Source organism: Phascolarctos cinereus, unplaced genomic scaffold (genome assembly GCF_003287225.1).
Source record: "Phascolarctos cinereus isolate Bilbo 61053 unplaced genomic scaffold, phaCin_HiC Scaffold_4;HRSCAF=312, whole genome shotgun sequence".
Taxonomy (NCBI): Eukaryota; Metazoa; Chordata; class Mammalia; order Diprotodontia; family Phascolarctidae; genus Phascolarctos; species Phascolarctos cinereus.
The window spans coordinates 302,260,056-302,281,831 of NW_027555847.1; positions in this window are offsets into that span (position 1 = coordinate 302,260,056).

Below are 21,776 nucleotides of genomic sequence, written 5' to 3' on the forward strand. Positions count from 1 at the left end.
ATCTAAATAACTCAATGAATTATAAATTCAGTGAATTATGAATTCAATGAATTCATTTAATTCAATAAATGAATTCAATGTTGTAGAGTTGAGCAAATTCAACTTTTTTTTTCACGGCTTAAAATGGGAAACTAAATTTATGGATAATTTCCCCCATTTTAGGCATATCAATTACATACACAGTTCCAGCATTCCTTTTCAAAGGTTTTTTTTTTCCATTTGTTTGTTTTGTAAATCAGTAGAAATTTAAATCACATAAAATGGGTTTCTACCTGTTTGGTAAAAATTTCTTTGGCTCAGTAGGGCTCACTTTAAGATGTCCTGGTTTAATATACAAACTGACCACACATTTAGTGGTGAAGCCAAACACCTACTTTTCATGGCTGAAAAAGACATAGGAGCAGCAATATTTTCCCCTTTTCTGTTTACATCATAAACTGTGTTTAAGAGCACAAATATGCTTCAAAGAGTCTCACAACTATCAGGAGAGATTTGTAGCCTCAAATACTGAAGCTTTTTAATCAAATTATTATTGTTAAAAGTGACACTATTATGTCCTAAATTGAATATATATATATATATATATATATATATATATATATATGCACACATACATATATGTAAAAGAGAATTGAAATAATTACATTAATTTAACTTGAGAAGACAGTTTTTTTACAGTTTGGCCACCCCAGATAATTTACATAGCTGAACTGCCAATATTAAAAATATTCTTACATTTTACATTTTTCTATAATTAGTAAACTAACTCTTCAATTAACTCCCCTTCCCCACTGTATTTAAATAGCTACTTATGCAATTCTGGAGAATTATAGATCTGATTTTTCTTTGACATCTGCACTAATTTAAAGTATAAATATCACAAATAAGTAGATTTATGACAATTAAGTTAACAAAAAATATTAATCCTATTCTACCTTGAGAGCTATAGTTATTTTTCCTGAACACTTAATATCCCCCAAACCTAATATGTAAGACCAAACTGTTTGAAAATACAAATGTAATTTTTAGTATTAATAAGTTTCACTTTTCTAAATGTCTCCTGCATATGTCCATGCAGATTCAGAGAAACATGTAATTTAAATATACATATATACATATACATATATATATTTAATATTTAATTTCTAATTTCCATGTTCTGCAGAATATGATAGAAGAAGCTTGGGAAAGCTTTGTTTAGAAGAAACAGGACTTTTCTTCTTTTGGGAAAAGTTACTGATTTATTTTTTTCTAAGAGTAATTTTAGTTATAAAGCATAAAACAGTGCTCTTAATAGAAATCAATACAATCCTCTCCCTCTTCATTTTTAGCTTATACATTGAGGAAACAGTTCATTTTGAAAAATACATTTGAGACTTTGGGGAATCCAAAACTGAACTTGAACAGTTGAAATTGACACTCAGAGTCATAGAGATGTAAAAGTCTTTGCATATTATTTTAGATACATTTAAAATATTGATTGATTCAGCAATTGAAACTATAAATTATGTGTATAAAAACTAAGATATGTATATGATATGAAAATGTCCATGGAGGTTCACATGGGTTATTTTTCTCTGGTCATATTATAATGTGTCTTAGTACAAACAGAACAAAAATAACAAAAAATCAAAGTATGAGTTTTTAAAACAATGTCAGTTCAAACAAAGATAAATTTCCTATACTTAAAACTTTCTCCCTTGGCTCATATAATAATTTGAAAACTTAGTTACTAGTTACATGCCTAAATTTATAGAGAAGAAAAATCTTTCCACATGAAGATTAAATCTGTATTTCTTCCCTTTTACCTAGATGTATCTTTGCCCTCAGTTTGTATATATCTAGTGTTAAATCATCTAAATATCTTGAAAGATCCAGATGTCTGACTGAATTTTTCCATTTGTATTCTTATATGTGGCATTATGTAGCTAGAACCTTAGAATAACAATGGAATGGACTTTGGGTCTTAATGTGAATCTCTAGAAGATGGTACATCCATATTTTCTTTTGACATGATGGGCTTCAATTTTCTAATAATATACATCTTGTGTCAATCACTCAATGGATTCTTTTTCCCCTTTCATGTATGAGAGTGTGTAAGCACTGGTTTTTGGCATTCTCCTCTCTAGCCACAGTTGTCTGCATAGCACAGACTGCAGAAGAGGAGAAAGCCTTACTTCAGAGCAGTGTATAATCTTTATCTGAGCTGTTAAAACATGGGGTACAGAACCTCTTAACCCTGTGCCTTATGCATATCAAAAAGGAACAGAGCACTGTTATATATTCCCACTATTCCCTGCTTCCTCCAAAGTATAGGAAGAATTTTGCATGTTGTTTCTATCTTCCATTGCTGATAATAATTCTTATTTCCAAATTAGGAGAATCTACCCCCTCAAAACCTATTAAGGATAAGTTGAAATTATTATAGTGCATGTATCACTAGTGATTATTTTGAATAAAATATGAACTTAAGACACTGGAATTTAGAAATTAACAATAGAAAGCAGAACACTTTAGAATTAACATGCACAATAATTAGTGAAAAATGAATTTTATTTTCCTTTGGATTAAAGACTTTTATTTTGACCCATTACTTATATCTGGTTCTAGTATGTATATATGTGAGGGCATATAGTCCAACATATGCTATTATGTGAACATGTGAGCTTATGAACTGTACTTCTGTTTATACTTCTATTCTCAAAACAGCATGTTTAAGAAAAGCTTCTATCTTCATTATTCCACTTAGCATGAAAGCACATCTCAAGTATATTAGAATTTCACAAGCATTACTTTTTTAATAGGAGAGATCCAGATCATAAAAAGTGCCTTTGACCAAAGCCAAAGAGTTCAAGCAACCTGTTTTCAGGGTCAGGTGAAAAAAATATGTAAAGCACTTTGTATGAAACTATATAGATACCAGTCATCATTATTATATGCTTTATATAACATATATAGCATCTCAAACATGTTCTTTTAAATATTCATAAAAATGTCTTCTGGAATGCCACTTAAATGTGCACATGTAGATTCAAAGAAATAATTGGAGACAAAGTTTGTTGTTGTTGTTTTTCTTTTTTTTGAGTTTTGACTTTAAAAGTTTTATTTCTGATTTAGATGGCTAGCAATTCTACTCAAATCTTTCCAGGTCTTATTTTGGGGGTGAAGAGAGAAATGTATTATTTCTTTACCCCTATAGTAATTAAGCGATGTCTCTTGGATTTGCCTCTTTTCTATTTCTTCTACTTGCCACCATCCACCTGATGAACTTAAGTTCTCATTACTCCAAGATACATTGCTCAGTAAGGCTAATTTGCTTATCATCATTAAAATATGACTTGTTCTTATGCCTAAAGGGTTATAAAAATGTGCATACCCTTTGACCCAGCATTAGCACTTCTAGGGCTGTATCCCAAAGAGATCATAAAAATCAGAAAAGGACCCACATGTACAAAAATATTTATAGCAGCTCTTTCTGCACTGGCAAAGAATTGGAAATTGAGGGGATGTCTGTCAATTGGGGAATGGCTGAATAAGTTGTGGTATATGAATGTAATGGAACACTATTGTGCTATAAGAAATGATGAGAAAGCAGACTTCGGAAAAACCTGGAAAGACTTGTATGAACTGATGCTGACTGAAGTGAGCAGAACCAGGAAAACATTGAACACAGTAACAGCCACATTGTGTAATGACTAACTTTCATAGACTTGGGTCTTCTCAGCAATGCAAGGATCTAAGACTTCAAAAGTCTCATGATGGAAAATGCTATCCATATCCTGAGAAAGAACTATGCAGTTTGAATGCAAACTGAAACATACTATTTGCTGTTTTTTTTTCTTCTGTTTTGTTTTGTTTCTTCTTTCTTGTGGTTCCTCCTATTGGTTCTAATTCTTCTTTACATGTCTAATGTGAAAATATGTTTAATGGGAATGTCTATGTAAGAGCCAAATCAGATTGCATGCTGTCTTGGGGAGGAAGGCAGGGAGGGAGGGAGAGAAAATTCAAAACTCAAAAGCTTATGGAAGTGAATGTTGAAAACTAAAAACAAATGAATAAAAATAAAATGATTTTTAAAAAAGGATGACAAAAAATACGACTTGCTCTTTTCTGCCTCTCTGTCTATGCAGTCTCCATTCAGGACAACAAACCTCACTTCCTAGTTAATCCCTCTTCCTCATCTCCTTCAAAATGCAGTTTAAAACTGACCTCCTGGAAGCTTTCTATAACTTAGCACCCTAGATGCCTTTCCCATCTCCTGTAGCCCTTCCACAGGAGTAATTTTCTCCACATGTGCTAATTATTTCCCACTGCATTAGTGTTTCTTTTATTTTATGTATGTGTTTAGTATTGGCCACTAGATTGAGAGAAAACACTAGATGAGAAGAGGATAAATTGCTCTCCTCAAGAAGACCTGTATTTAAATCCTTTCTCTGACACTCACTAGCTGTCTGACCCTGGGCAAGGGAGGGGAAAGAATTAAGCATTTATATGACACCTACTATGTGCCAGGCAGTATGCTAAGAGCTTTTTACAGCTATTATCTCGTGTGATCTTTATTGTACCCCTGAGAGGTAGGTGCTATTATCATCCTTATTTTATAGTTGAGAAAACTGAGGGCACTGAGAGGTTACATGAGTTGCCCAAGGTCACATAGGTAGTAAATGTGTGTGATGCCAGATTTGAACTCAGGACTTCTGAATTCAGGCCTAGTGCTCTATCCACTGTGCCATCAGCTGTCTTGCAGTTATTTAACTTGAGTTTCAGATTCCTGGTCTGTAAAAGAAGGGTAATAGTATTTATCTCATCTGTCTTTCAGGGTTTAAGGCTCAAATGCAATCATGCATGAAAAGTGCTTTTAACCATAAATGCCTGTATGAATTTCAGCTAGTGCTATGAGCTCCTTTAGAACAGAAATTGTGTTTTCTCCTCCTTTAAATGGTTATAGTGCCTATAGAGTAGCTATTCAATAAACATTGACTGAACAAAGCAAACTTAGATAAAAACTGTCCATGAGATAGTGCATTCATTAATTACTTGACAAAGAATCAGAGTTACTTTTTTTAGGCTAGGTTAAGTGACTTGCCCAGGGTCACACAGCTAGTGTCAAGTGTCTGAAGGCAGATTTGAACTCAGGTCCTCCTGACTCCAGGGCTGGTGCTCTATCCACTGCACCATCTAGCTGCCCCCAGAGTCACTTTGATAGCTCATCTAATCTAATCTTCTGCCTTAAGATGTGGCTACAGATATTATCTATTATATAGGAATTGTACAATGTATTTATATGCAATATAGATGCATATTATTACACTTTGTACACATATATAATTATTATTATAACATGAAAATGCAAAGCTGGTCAAATCTGATTTCACCAGAAAAAAAAAGCTTTATATTTTTATATTGTTACAGTCTTTAGGTACAGTGAAATACTGAATAGTAATGTTTCCTTTATCTGGACCATGGTATATTGATAAGTATGTAACATACAACATAATGCGAAAGTTTGCATAAGGTCAAAATAGATTATTTTCTTACACACTTTGGAACTAGTAGACAGCCTTATGTTACTATCTAAATGCTTCTTCTCACACTAAATACATTGTAAGACCTATTAATGAGTGGCTGAATCCTGGGATTTTTTTATATTTCCTTTATTTACCAGATCTGTAACTCTGTCATGGATTAATCTGATAGTACTTAGAGTTGGAAAGTACCTTAGATACTATTTAATGTAACTTTCTTCTTCCCAATCATCTCTAAAATTCTAAAACTATGATTCAAATATCAAAGTCTGTTTTAGCATTATGAGTAATTTTGGTGTATTATCTGCTGACTGACAAGATATTTCCAAAGCAAGTTACTTTTGAATATTGAGCACCAAATAACTTTTTAAACTAAAAATACATTATAAAAATATAATACACACATTATATATATGTATATATGCACATATATATACATATGTATGTATATATATGCACATATATATATACATATGTATATATATATGTATATATATATATGTATATATATATATATATATTTGGTGGGGGTGGAGTGGGAAATAGTAAACCTATGATTTCAGCAGTATAGGGAACTTCTGCTAAGGTAACTCCCTTCACCAATACAAATTGGCAACTCATTTGGAACTTACGGTATTGATACATTGAGCATTTTGTTCCAAGTCCCACATCTAGTATGAGTCAGAGGTAAGACTGAAACCTAAATCATCCTGACTCCAAAGCTGGCCCTCTATTGACTTCCTTTTTTGTTTGTTTTTGTTTTTGTTTTTTTTGAAGGCAATCAGGGTTAAGTAACTTACTCAGGGTCATGCAACTAGTGAGTGTTGGAAGCTGTATTTGCACTCAGGTCCTATTGGCTCTAGGGCCAGTGCTTTATCTACTGTGCTACCTAGCTGCCACTCTGTTTCACTTTCTTCCGCACATCAGATTGAACAAATTATGTCACATGAAATATAATGTTCATATAACATTTTCCAATGAGAAAATAAAATGGCTAAAATGTGCTCGTTTGGCTTATCATTCTGTGTATAAACATGATTTCATGAACAGATTTATTATATAATTCCAATCCTATTCACACACACTTTGGTTTAAAAAAAACCTTTTTTTGCGAGAAAGAGATTATTTTTATCTGGAAATGCTGCAGGTAACATGCAAAGAATCTATCCTGTTGAAAGCTCGTACATGGATGGGTAGGTAAATAGGGCCAGATTACCTCACAGGACAACATGTTATTTTCCATGAGCTTTTTCCACCTTCCTAGCCAGTGTCAAGGAAATCACATAGCCCCTGGAAAATGGCCTTTGTGCTGATATCCATGTAATTTACTTGACCTGCTTTGTGGAAATTTTTTTTACTCTAGGCGTGAAGGTAGCTAGTTGCTCTGGTGACCTAGAGTCAGGAAGACCTGAGTTCAAATGGAGCCTCTGACATTTTCTTAGCATTGTGACCTTGAGCAGGCCATTTAAGTACGGTCTGCCTCAGTCTCTTCATCTATAAAGTGGGAAGATATTATCATGTAATAGTATAGTAGCAAATTTGATTTTATATAATGCTTCCTCAAAACATTTTATAAATACTTGTTTTTATTATGAGGGGAAAAAATTCTTCCCTAACAAGATGTGTTTCTTCTGAAATAGCTCTCCTTACTACCTAAAACAAGTTCTCTTTGAAGAAAAAATGGGCCCTGTAATCACATAAAATTTTCAATTCATTCAGAATCTACTATTGCCCAGATGGGAATGAGGGTATTCATGTATACTTTGAGTAATTTCCTCTTTGATGGCTTCCTTCATCCCTGAGTTATAGGAATTTACTAGTAGATTGATAGTTATTTAATAAGATGAACCTGGATACATTTGATAATAAAATATGCTAGACTGACACAGCAAAAACACATCTTTTTTTTTAAGTGACCCATGAGTAGTAGATAAACCAACATTCTATCTGTGTTTATGTACAGTAGCTTTTAACTTACATAATCAAAGGTTAGGGAAGTAAACTAATTATAGCATTGGTTTTAAAACAGGATATTCCCTAGAGTTCAGCATCATGTATTCTTGTAATAAATATTTACTGAATACCTTCTATATTATATAGTATAGCAAAGGTGATGAAAAGATATAAAAAATCCCAAGATTCAACCCATTGATTAATATATACTTACAATTTATTTCATGGGGTAGGAAACATTTAAGTAGTTCATGAGGTGTTCAGGGAGGACTAGCACCTCGGGTATGAGAATTTGCTGAGAACTTTGCATTGCTGCTCATCCACCTTTGGTGTCTACCTGGCACTCAACTCTCATCTGAGGCTCCAAGAAGCTATAGCAGGGGTAATGGCCATATCCCAGTAAACCATCTTGGCAGGTGGGCTAAATCAGATCAAGGGTAACTAATGGCCCTCAAATTCATCTGTGAGTTAGAAGGGCGCCTTCCCCAAGCACGTGAAGACTTCTCATGAGGGAATGGGGGAATGAGAGCAATTTGTTCCAAAGGCCATGAAGGCAGCTAAAGCAGGTGCTGTGGAGAGCTTAGAGCTTGGTCAGACATTGAAGGTTCCAATGTCATCCACTGAAACCAGGGCCATCTCTGGTCATTCTGACTTTTGTCTTGCCACTGGACTTCAATGACTCTGGAAGAGAGAGAAGCTAATGACCTTGTGCAACTCTGCCTCACTTAAATCCAATTCACACACAAGTCAAGATATCACCCTGTGATGTCATTGGTCCTCTTTGAAAACAAACACCATAAGGCTATCTACAAGTTCCAAACTGAGTAAGAAAATAACTGCTGTTATCGTAGTATAATGGTATGCAAATTATTTGGGGCAATCATTTAGTGACAACAATGGCTACAGCATGTGCTTTTATTGACCCTAGGCTGACTCAAAATTCTGAACTTGACCAGAAAAAACTGAATTGAGTTGGTTTCCCTAACTTTCAATATGTTCTTTGCCACGTAAGTGCTGGATTTTGTGCTATACACAAGTGTTCCACTGTTATCTTTTTTCTGCATTTCTTATTCTGTGATCCTTAAGAATTACTGTTCTTTGCTCTTCACTTTTGAAGAGAACTAATGACACCACAGTTCGATGTCTTGACTCATGTGAATTGGATTCAAGTGAGGCAGAGCTGCATGAAGTCATCACAAAGACTCTCTTCCAGAGTCATTGAAGTCCAGCGGCAAGACAAAAGTCAGAATGACCAGAGATGGCCCTGGATGCAGTGGATGACATTGGAATCTTCAATGTCTGACCAAGCTCTAAGCTCTCCACAGCACCTGCTTTAGCTGCTTTCATTCATGGCCTTTGGAACAAATTGTTCTCATTCCCCCATTCCCTCATGAGAAGTCTTCACATGCTTGGGGAAGGCACCCTCCTAACTCACGGATGAGTTTGAGGGCCATCAGTTACCCTTAACCTAATTTAGCCCATCTGCCAAGGCAGCTTACTGGGGTATGGCCACTGCCCATGCTACAGCTTCTTGGAGGCACAGATGAGAGTTGAGTGCCAGGTAGACACCAAAGGTGGATGAACAACCCTGGAAAGGGCTAAATAAGCCATCACATCAGAGGTGCTAGTCTTACTTGTACACATCATACATCCCCTTAGGAATGGCTATTATTTCAGGGATATGTGCAATTCTTTAGAAAAGCATACTTCAATAACTATTAAATACATTATAGCCATTGTTGGTGTAGGAAACTCAAACATTTTAAGAGTTATTCAAACCCACAAAGAAATAGGAGCAATCACATCGCAGCAAAGGAAAGATCGAAAAATGAAAAACAAAGCCAAGAACTAGCAAACTATTGCTTTAAAACAACCTAATTAATCCTCGGAGGCATCGGGCAGATAGAAAGGCTGTTCTTTATTCCTCAACAATTTTGGATAAGCTTCTTGAAATTTCAAGAACAAGGGGGAGAACAATTGAAAACAGCAGCTAACTACTGTTATGAAGGAAAAAAAGCACACTTTTCATGGGCAGAACAATACAAAAACTGAAAATTGGATAAAGGTAATTCACCCATGAAATTCTCTTCCTCATTCAAGACCCTACCAAAATGGTGAGATCCAGTCATCATCACTGAATAAAACACTTACACCCTCTCATATCTTTTGTGGAATCTATTTTTTATACCTCCACTGGGTATAAAAATTTTGCCCCTGTTGGAGGAATAATGAATTCTAATCGATATATTGATACACTGAGAATCTTAACTGTTATAGAATTATAGAAATTTCAAAGCAGCACTGCAATATTGTAACATGACCTTGTCCAGTGCCATACATCATGAAAGGTTAAGTAATTTATCTAAGATAGGGAAATAAACTTGCTTCAGTGGCCTAATTTAAACTCCATTGCAAACTATGGGTTATAATCAAAGCTGGTCTTGGAAAAATGTAGTGCTCCTCATATCTCCAAGATAATAAAAATATGGTTAATAATGAATTGAACAATATACAACAAAATCTTGTGAACTAAATGCCAAAACACATGAAACATGACTGTAAGAAAAGGAAGGCGTATCACATAATAAATAGTTGTCTAGTTTATTATAAATAAGTACATTAATTTATTTTACTTCTAGAGGTAGAATGATGCATTTGATAAAAAGCTCGCCTCGGAGTCAGGAAGACCTGTGTTCAAGTCCGGCCTTTGACACACACTGGCTGTGTGATCTTGGACAAGTTATTTTTGAGTTCTCTAGATATATAATTCTGTTTTGGTAGAAGAGGCTTCTTTATCTGCCTTTTACCAATGAAATCAAAAGTCTAGTTTTTCTCTTCTTCTGTTATGTCTAATGAAATAGAATTTTTTCTTGCTGTAGGAAAGGCCTTTCAGAAAATCTCAAAAAAATATAGCTAACAGATCCTAAGTATAAAGCTGCTTCAAATGTTTTGATTGAATCAAATCACAAGATGGCAGAGTTGGGATAATCTCAGTGGTCATCTAGTTCATTCTGCTACACAAAGAATAAATTGGAGGCAGCTAGGTGGCACAGTGGATAGAGTACTAGCCCAGAGTCAAGAGGACCTGAGTTCAAATCCAGCCATAGCCATTTACTATCTGTGTGACCTTGGGCAAGTCACTTAACTCTGCCTCAAAAAAATCACATACACAATATTCCCTAAAGTGGTCATATAATCTCTACTTGAAGACCCTTAGTAATGGGAACTTACCAGCTCCAAAAGCAACTCATTCCAGTTTGGAGTAGTTCCAATTACTGTAAAATTTGTTTTCATAGTAAGCAAAAACCCCATATTTTCTACTTGTTTCTCATAGCTCAGCTCTCTGTATCTAAGCAAAAACAACCTTAATCTATTTTCCACAAGATAACACTTAGATAGTCAAATTCGAAACCCCTAGCTCAAGGATTAAATATTATGAGCAACAAGAAAAAAAAAACAATTTAAATATGATGGTGCTGCAATTAGAAACACACAAGACCTACCAGCAGTGACACTAAAAGACCACAGGTCTTAAAACATCATATATCAAAAAGCAAAAGAACTGGGGTTCTGTCTAAAAATATACCCTGCAAAGCTTAGCATAATCCTGAATGAAAAAAAAATGGATATTTAATGAACTGTCAGACATTCAGGACTTTATTAAAAAAAATAACCTGAACTTAAGAGAAGATTTGACATACAAAAGCCAAGAGGAATGTAAAGCACATACTAAAGACTAATTACAAGGGACTCAATAAGGACAGACTGTTTACTTTTTTATGTATGTAAAATGTAAAACACACATCTGAGGTTGTTGTTAGTAATTGGATAGTTCGTAAGAAAGATTGGGTTAGACCTTAGTATGATATGACTTTAAAAAGTAAAACCATTAGGAACAGTTAAGGATAAAGGAGGGATCTCTAGAGGGGAGGATGAAGGAATAGGTTAAAGGGGAGGTATAGAAAGGTGTTTAGATTAATGAGAATGGGAGGATAACGGAGGGATTCTTGGGAGGATAAGGAAGGGATTTTTAGAGGGGAGGGTGAGGGAATAGTCTAAGGTCAGGGGTGTAGAAGGGTGTTGAGATTTATGGGAATGAGAAAATAAGGGAGGGATCCTTGGACAGGGGTAGGTTAAGTAATAGGAGGGCAAGGTAGCAGGTAGAAGTAGAGTATCTAAGTTTCAATATTTAAGTTTATAATATGTTTCTTTTTCTTTTCTTATTGTATATTTAAGTTTTGGGGCATGCTGAAGTTGGTGGATTTCTTCACCTCAGGAATTCTGAGCCAAATTAGGCTAAAGTTGATTAGATGACCATACTAAGTCTGACACCAATATGGTAAGCCCCCAGGAGGTGGGGAGGGTGGCATCAAGCTGCCTATGAAGTGAGGAGCCAGAGTGGATCAGAAATTGATTAAGTCAGAGATCCCACGCTGATCAGTAGTGATATCTGACCTATGAGTGGTCATTGTATCTCCAGCGTGGACAAGATACAATGGACACCCAGGCTCAAAACAAACAAGCCAACATGCACACCAATCAATCAGTCAATTAACTGAATGCTTTCTGAATTTAATATAGTCTCCTAGGTCTTTCCTTCTCTGATAGATAGCAAACTGCTTTAGGGTAGAGACCTTGTCTTAAATATCCTTAGTACTTAATGCAATACTTTTAATATAATAGACACCAAAAAGATCTTTGTTAAATTGAACTGAAATCATATCTTCCAAAATATATCAATTACATATAGTAAAAAATATGTTGTGTCAAAGTTTGACTACAACATGGTTGGTAGCCCTGTGCCCAAACGATATGCTTTTTTTTCCCACAATGTATCTATTTTCTATATTTAATACATTTGTCAATATTAATTTAATTCAAATGTAAGTTGCCCTTTTATTATGTGGACATTTTGTTCATTGAAAGGGACAGAATTTTTGTAAGGAAAACTAATAAAAATAAGATTAAAAAAGAAACACAGCCTCTCTGATGAAAAGCTGAGGAGAGATGCGACTGTTCTAAGACCAAGGGGAAAACTTCCCTTTAGATAAATGTAACAAAAATACCTTCTTGAAGGTAGAGCAATTACTGAAGTAATGATGACTACAGGGCATTATGGCCTATCAGTTCACTTGCAGGTAACTTTTTAGAATTTTAAAAACTGTAACAGACAAAATATAAATTAAATAACTGTTTGGAGATAATGGTAAGATTATATAAGGATAGTTGGGGTAATACCTGTAGAAAGACTGAATTGTTGAGTTCCACAACAGAAGTTAAAGACGAGTCATTGATAACTAGGATGTACTGATCTGAGGCATTGAAAGATAGAAAGGAAGCTATAGGAAGAAGACAATAATAGAAAAGAGGGAAAAGAAAAGAGAAAGAAACTGAGCACAGAAGGATTTGAGAACAGAAGTCACAAAGGCTATGAGAAAAACTGTTTCCAAATAAAACACAGGAACTGACCTTATGAGAAGGTTTTGCAGGTGCTTTGTAGGGAGAGATGCTGATTGGAATTTAAGTGCTGTTAAGAGGAAAACTGATTGGAGAAGAACCGAGTCCTGATGCTTTGTGGAGAGCTATCTAGGTTCATTGCTGTCTAGTCATGTCTATAGACTTAAAGCCATGAACACTCTCAGGTGTGTCTGTGTTGCTTTCTACTGCTCTCTCTATTTTGAGAAGGAAAGACAGAGTGTTAGGAGATGGGCTTTGTAGCATCATTGCTGTGAAAAGATACTTGGCTTTTCTGAGAGATGATTGAACAAATATGACTACCCTGCCATTTGAAGAGCTGCCTGGGGAAAGGCTTCATGGCCCTATGCCCTAAGAGGGAAAAATTCTTTGGGATTCAGAGAAGATATGAGAAACTTGCAGTTTTCTGTTGTAAGGGAGCTGCATGTCACTGAAAGAGAGGAACATTCTTAGTAGCTTAACAGAGGTGGCCGTGCACTAAAAGAGTTTGTTGTGGTTTTAGTGTCCTGAAAGTATCAGAGACTTGATTTTACCTAGCAAGAGAGCTGTGAAAACTAGAAGGAAAACAGTAACAAAGTGGTTTTGCCCAGCAGCTGAGATGCATTGCATCTAAGGAAATATGGGATAATGGGGCCTTCTGTCCAGAGTAGTAAATTGTGCTGAATCCATGGGTTTTCCTACTTCCTACTTCATTTCTGTAAGTATGTACCCACTCTCTCTCAAGGACACTGTGTGCATTAGTGGGAGAGTATGACCCAGATTATGGCTGGATTGTTATATTCTGATTATTCCTGTTCTTGTCTTCTATTGAGTACACGGTATGAGTATACTTGCTTTTGACTAATCATGTAGTGTCTAAAGCTTGAGACAATGGATTTATGTGTGACTGATTTTATATAAATAGGAAACCACTAGTGAGGACAGAGTAGCAGGAATATATTCCTTTGCCACCTTAAATCAGGGTTACTGCTAATTCCTTGAGAGTTGGAGCAGTAAATGCATGGTTAGAAAAATGGTCCTCCCCATAATCAGGAAAAACCAGTAGACCTTCTAGTTTAATGACAGATTAGCCTGAGTAAGGCAGCCCAGAAAGAGAGAGAAAAGGGGTGAGGTGCCATTTTGAATTCCACTTCCACAGGCTGCATTGCCCTCATGGTGGTAGTCTACATGCCATACTAAGTAGGTTACATACAATTCAAGCAAATTGATCAAATCCAGTATGTTCATCATTATCATCATCAATCATCATCATGTTGGACTTTCTATGGCAGCAAGTAAATTGGCCCAAGCAATAGCAATTTCTGTAAGCATGAGCAGTATGGTCTCATGGAAAGAACATTGCAGCAGAATCCAGAAGCCTAAGCTTCTGGTCCTCATGCTCCCACTAACTGGCTTTGTGACTACTGTCAAATCCTTTAACATCTCAGAAAAATGGTAATGATGGGGAGTAGCTAGGTGGTGTGTTGGATAGAGCACAAGCCCTGGAGTAAGGAGGACCTGAGTTCAAATTCAGCCTCAGATACTTGACACTTACTAGCTGTGTGACCCTGGGCAAGTCACTTAACCCTGAGTGCCTTGCCAAAAAAAAATGGTAATGATGTCATTTGGCCTTCCTGCCTTATAAGCATATAAAACCTAATGCAAGGACCAGATAAGACGATAGCTGTGCAAACACTCTGAAAAGTAGGAATACTAAGCAAATTTATTAGTTTTATTATGATATCATCTTTTATTTTTGTTTTTTTTTGTCATTAGGCAATGGGGTTAAGTGACTTGCCTAGGGTTACACAGCTAGTAAGTGTTATGTGTTCTATTATCATCTTTTAAAAATGGCTTGTGATATCCCTAGTCAGTTTTTTGCTGTGCTTATTCTATATGCAATAATGTTTCTCTTTGCTTTTTTAGGCTTTTTGCATGGTCATTGAAATCTTTGAACAAGTTCAAAGATTGTAAAAGAGTTAAATTATCACCTATTTCCTATTAAGAAAACAATGAATATACACACAGTTGCAATGCAAATTCATAGGACAGTCATGCAAGTGTTTGTGGATTTTAGTTTTCTAAGCATTAATGATGTTGAGGTATTTTAGTAGAACTCCATGTATTATCATATTGGAAATGTACCCTAACCAGGTACATAATTCGGGTGGAAAAACTCTCAAAATATCATGCTTACTTCTTATTTTCATGCAAACAAGTGAATTGTATCTGTCAATTTTAGCAAACCCAAATGAGGAGCTGCTGATGACTGATATACCAATATCATGGCACTTTGCGGAAAACCTAACAACTGCATCCAGAGCAGAGATATGCAGGTCCTGTGGTAACATCAGTAAAATGTTAAGATAGGGGAAATAACTATTGGCTCTCTGGGGTACAGCAAGAAACAGCTAGCAGGGTAAGGGTGTATGGCTTAAACACTTCACCAGCACTGCTGACAAAGAGGGGGAAACCATTTGGAATCCTTTATAGGTGATTCCTTGGTTACTCTGCCTTTGTTTTAGTGATCATGTGAACTAATTACAATGCTGATGAGCCCAGATTATGGGAGATGTTTTGCCTGGGCACGGGAGGGCTCTATTTTGTTTGATTCACGCATCATAAGCTTAGTCATCTGCTTACCAGCACAAGTGGATAGCATGTATAAGTGAACTGGGAAGAGCATACCTTCATCCATAGCAACAAAGAAAGCTACCGAAAATCAGCAGGCTAATTAAGGGTAATTATTAACCATTTTGAACAGTGATTATTTTTCATATTGAGGCTTTCTTCTATTTGGAATACAGGATGGGAAGTGCCGTGCATTCTGGCTTTTAACTCAGAAAACAGAAAAGAAAGAAATCCTAATCCCCAAACCTTCTATCTTGTCTTCCAAAAAATTTTTAAAAGAAATATATACGTGTGTGTATATACATACATATATAGATATAAAAGTTGAAACTGTGTCTTTATTCCAATAGAAAAAAATAATTATGAAGCTTGTTTGGTATCATTTTTCTGAATAGAAGACATTATGCATGCATAAATTCCATCAGAGATCCAAGGAGCAGCAGGCTGCTTGGACCATTACCCATCACTGTTGAACAGCAGAGTAATTAATTGGGCAAACACGGGTAGATCTGGTAAATTCACACGCTACAACTGGGCAGCAGCAACATACACTCTTGAATGTGGAAGAAATAGCAACGATTTTGTGTGACTGTCTGATGAGCAAGGAGGCCATTTTTCTTCTAGCCCCACCCATTCTGGGCAGATTTGCCCCTCCCTGTGCAGTATTTGAGAAGGTATTTGTTTAATTCCTTGGAAAAGGGTCTGTGAATTTGGAAACAGCATTTTTTTTTGTTTTGTTCTGGTTTGTTTGTTTGTTTTTTAATGGTATGAATCAGGTTTAAACTTTTCCTACACTAATTTGAAAAAGAATGTGATATTTACACTGAAATAGGTTAAACCAACTTATGGAAAGGATCTCTTTACTAGCTCCTTTGAGCTTCTCAAATATCCACTAAGACTTTCCAACTACTGTACCATATTAAGATAAAGGTTTAATTTTTCAAAAAATTTAAATGCCATCTGGTAAGATAAAAAAAATAGGGCTCAGCATTTACTGTGAACCGGGTGATATGACAATTTGGTCACTACTCTCTTAAAATAGTTCTCGGTAATTCCTAGCCAATAAAAAATTGAACACTGTTTATTTACTACCTTCTCGCACCAAATAATAAAAATACCCTGACAACATTAAGAAGAAGAAATTGATTCATTCTCCATATTGTTATTGTTGCCCCAAGTCATCTCCAATAGTTAAACCTGATAGCATGAAAATAGTTTAGATCTTGGTTTTAAAGAAATTCAACTACTTAGCATCACTAGTTCTCAAAAGATGAAATGAGGGTTTTCAGTGATCACCATTTAAAACCAGATAACAGAGAAATCTCCCTCCTAATTCAGACTTTCTACTAAGGCTCAGCTTGTCACAATGTATAGCTTTCTTCCTTTTGATAAGGTCAGTTTGCCAAAAAGAACAAAGTGCACATGAGTAATACATTACTCAACCACTTGTATACATACATCTATTTTTCTTACCAGGTCTCACTATGCAGAAAGGTACAGGCATGGCACCATGATAAAAAGGGTCATTTAAAAGACTTCGCAGAGGCTCTGTACTGTGAAGGATTGAATTTTCACTTGAATGCCTACATTTTCACATCTTTTTCTTTGCAGAAATATTCCTTTTGAATGGCAGACTGCAATTGGGTGGGTACTTTTTTATGTCACTGCCCAGGAATATATAAAATATTAGGATGTATTTGTCCCAGTGGAAGAACACAGTTCACTGAAAGGTACCACATGGTTATTATGGAGGTTACACAACTCCAGCACTTCAGGCTGGAGAGCTTCTTTTGACAAAAGTCTCAAGTTCAGTCAAGGTGGAATTCCAAGGCACATCCCTTGTAAATGTAAGGCAAATTAGAGTAAGTTGTGAAATCATTAGTTCCCAAAGTCATACGCTGGGTGATTTTTCATAATCATTGCCAATGTGCATCCTTATGTTGACAGAATGCTGACTCCAGTCCATTTCATTTTTCTGTCTCTTTTAAAAACCTTTTCATATCATAAGTAAGAAAATATGGGCAAAACAACATTTCTTAACCTCTCAAATTTTTTAGCTGCTTCAAATGCCTCAAATCAACAAACTATAAAAGAACAAATATTTAAGATATCAAAAATTCCATTTACACAAAAGATTCTAAAGCATTTAATCTTGGAAAACACTAAAAACCATAATTTGTGTTTTTAGGGCAATTTTATAGGGCTATTGTCAATTCACATATGGTGGCTCTTTATGTAATGCATCTTCCCATATTTGTTCTTGAAGTATTAATATTTCTGCTTTTGATTTAATTTGCTCTTCTAATGAAATTAGAGTATAAAATTAAACTAATCAGAAAGAAAATACATCCTGTATACATTGCATAATGCTGCATCTAAGGATTTATTTGTCAAGAAATTTAATAATTATGATAACGGTTCTGTGACCAAGATCCCAATGTAAATTATTTTTTGCCATCTCATAAAAAATATTCACCTTATCCATTATATGGAATGAAAAATCATTTAAAATTCCTTAGAAAGAAAAAAAAAGTTCATTTGGTTCACATTCTCTAGTAAAATTAGATTAAAAGTGTTATGCTTCATGAAGAAATCAAACTTTGAATTTAAGTAAAGAATGAGGCATTTACTTTTTAAATGATGATCTTCTAGAAAGTTGTTCTAAAAATTAAGGTTGTTGTTTAGTTGGTTAATCACATAATTTTGTTAAATGTAATTCCTGGTATTCTCAACAGCTTACCAACTAACTCATGACTAAAAATGTATGCAGCCAAGTAGAAAGACAACAATTAAAAAATAAGTTAAAGGTTTGCTCTCTTGAAAAGTTGTCACTTTACAATCTTTATCATTTTTGTGTGAGTTAAAATAAGAAAAGTTCCACTTGGAAAAAATAAAAAGGCACTTGCAAAAGAGAAAGAGAAAGCACAGCAAAGGATAAACATTCTGGCAGCTCTGATTCTACCCAAAGAAAACTCTACATTGGTGGAGTTGGTTAAGTTGGGAGAGAGAGATCTAGCTCCACACACACATGATGCAGATCAGATCAACAGACTGGCTTGGAAAGTTTACAGTAGAGTCAGATCATAATCTTTCTTACTTGGTTATCTGTTATATTTTGATCCAATTAGTTGCTTGGCATTTAGAAAAACAAGGCTGCCAAGATTAGCGTGAGAGAAGAACTAAAGAACATTGGCCCTTCAATTCATACAGATCAATAGGAATTACTTGGGATATGAATTTAAAAATTTGTATTTTGCAATTGCACAAGTAATGATCAGTTATTTAAAACCATTTGAAAATAATGAAACTAAATAACTCATTTTGATCTAGTTTGCCGGGCAGTGGTCGGAAACACATATTTTCTTTATGATTCAGACATTCTGAAAAAGAAAAAAAAAGTCTCTACAAACTAGACTTACGATTTGAGAAAGGGAGGCTTGGTTTCTATGCACGTGATTTTTATATCAGGCTATGATTGTGGGAAGAGACATACCTTTAAAGAAACCTATACACTGTAAGGCTAGTATTTGATGGTGTTCTTATGTTGGCATTCTGCTGTATCGAATACAGTGCTGGGCAGACAATAAGTGCTCAGTAAATGTTGACTTGAAGTGAATGTAGTAGAACTGAATTGCTAACCTCATAAAGAGTATTTTGACCACTGTTGTCTGTTTCTATGGTCATGTAGCTAATTCAGAAACCTGACTCCCCTCCGTATTGTCGATGGATGTATGTGACTGGATTTCCCTGATGTAAGCAGGAACATGACTTTGATGTTTCAGTTTTTGATACTACCTATTAAAGAAAGCAGTGCAGCAGAAAAAGTGTAGGATTTGGTTTTGGAAGACCTGGATTCAAATCCTGACTCTCTTGCTATCTGTGTCACCTTGGGCAATTCATTTAACATCTAGGCTCTCAATTTCCTCATCTTTAAAATGAAGTGGTTGGTTTAGATTACTTCAAAGTCTTATCTAACTCTATATCTATAATTCAATGAAGATACATACAATTCTGTCTCTACAGAGCAGTTCTTAGCAAATTATTGATGTTCTTATGTGAGAAAGAGCAATCAGTTACTTAATCAGTGAATATTTACTGAGCGCCAATATTTATTGTTTTTTTGTTTTGTTTTGTTTTTGTTTTTTGCTGGGTGCTGCAGGGGGAACATAGCATTAGCAGAATTATGAACATAATCACTCCTAAAGGACTGCCTCAAGGATTTTCTCTGATGTTCATATACTAATTCAGTTGAAAGTACTTCCCAGAGGACCAGAGTATATCTTAATACCAGTTTCCAGGGCTCTCTGTTGCATACCAAAAATATGATTTCAAAAAATTGCATAATATCAGAGTATGAAATTTCAAAAATGTATATTGTATATTTAAATTTGTGGTTCCATAGTTAATTGACCTTTACTATATAAAGACTTCAATGATGCAGAAAGTAAAATAAAACCTTAAATCATCATTTTTGCCATATTGCATAGTGATGTGCATAAACTTCTTCCACTAGAGTTCTACCCTGAAAACAGCATCATGGTATGAAGGTGGCCCTGGTTTCTTGAAGACCGTGGCAATAGAGGACATGCTTTGCCAGGAAAGGATTTGGGAATCAGCATCATGATAAGTTTTGCATCTTTCATCCAAGAGCCATCTTAATACAGTGCAAATAGGCTTGTCATCAGAAGACCAAATGAATATTGACCCATTTTTGCAGTGGGAACTAAAAAAAATCAAAACATCTTCATGAATAATACATCTCTGCTTTTATTGTTGGGCTTGGATAGATGAGTTTTCACCTCATCTTGCAGGCAATCATTTCCCAGCTATCTGCACACACGCTGCTGGTGCTCCAACCATCTCCTCCTACCAGAACCTTGCATGCTGTCCTTGGCAAGTCAATCTCTCATAGATGAGTTTCGGCCTTATCTTGTCCAGAACTAGGATGCCATGTTACTTCCTGGCTACCTCCATGCCATGCTTTTTCAAGTATACCCTTCCCCCTTTCCTAGGTCTCCCCTCTATGTTGTCTACCTCCATTAGAATGTAAGCTCCTTAAGGGCATAGATTATCTTGCTTTTAACGCTGGTCTTGTAAAATAATAAGTACTTAATAAATGCTCTATTTACCTAAATTGCCAATTATGGAGCAAAAGTCATATTGATACTGCTGTATACTAATTTCTCTCTCTCTCCCTCTCTCACACATAAACACACTTACTTTGAATTACTTTTTTTTTTCCCCAGTACAACATCAGCTCCTTGAGGACAGGAATTGTTTATGTTTTGTTTTCATATCTCCAAGTGCCAGTGCTTCAAACAAAGTAAGTATTAATACATTTTGTTAACTTGAATTAAATTGAGTTATGCTCAATCCACAGCAGTGCCAGAGGCCCATAATGTCGTGGCAGAATTCCTGTATTCCCTGTCTTTGTCTGACTCAGATCTTCAGTGACATCAGTGGAAAAGGAGAAGACATTCTCTTCTCACTGTTTTTTTTTTTTATTAAAGCTCAAAGTGTTCCTCTACAAATTTACCCCATACCTCTCTATGAAAGAAAGAGATGGAGTGATTAGGCACAAAGGGGAAAGAAGAGTTATAATCACTCTTTGGTCAAAAGCTCACTTGTCCACCATGACATTCTGTTCCCAAAGGTTCTGCACTCTTTCCTCTTTCACAGAAGAAACATTCAGGGAGAAAGAATGTAGCTCAACTCTCTCTTATTCAGTCCTCTCTCTATGACTCCCACCAGGCTTTTTCCAAAGTAACAAATTTCAATGTTCCCATTAAAGCTTTTCCCCAACCAACAGAAACTGGGAAGACCCAGACTACACTTGGGCTCTGTTCAATTGCCCATAATTTGCAGGACCAGAGTGCACATTCAAACTGTTTGGAAAAAAAAGTGAAATAATATTTTATTCTCGTGGTTTGGCCACACAATGTTAATTGGGAAGATGACAAATAGCAAGAGGTAATTTCAGTTTTACCTGACCTGTTGTGTGTCACCATTCAGTTCATTCAACTTGTTTTTCAGTTCTATAGAAGATAAGGTGTTATATGCAGTAATGCAGTCTAAATGAAAATTATAGGGTCTGTTCTAACAATGCCTGAGGGATTTCAGGGGTAATTCCCATTAACATTAATGGAAGTTACACATTTCACCCCTGAACATCAGTGGGAAAAAGAGACACCAATGGGGTGCTTTCAGCTAATT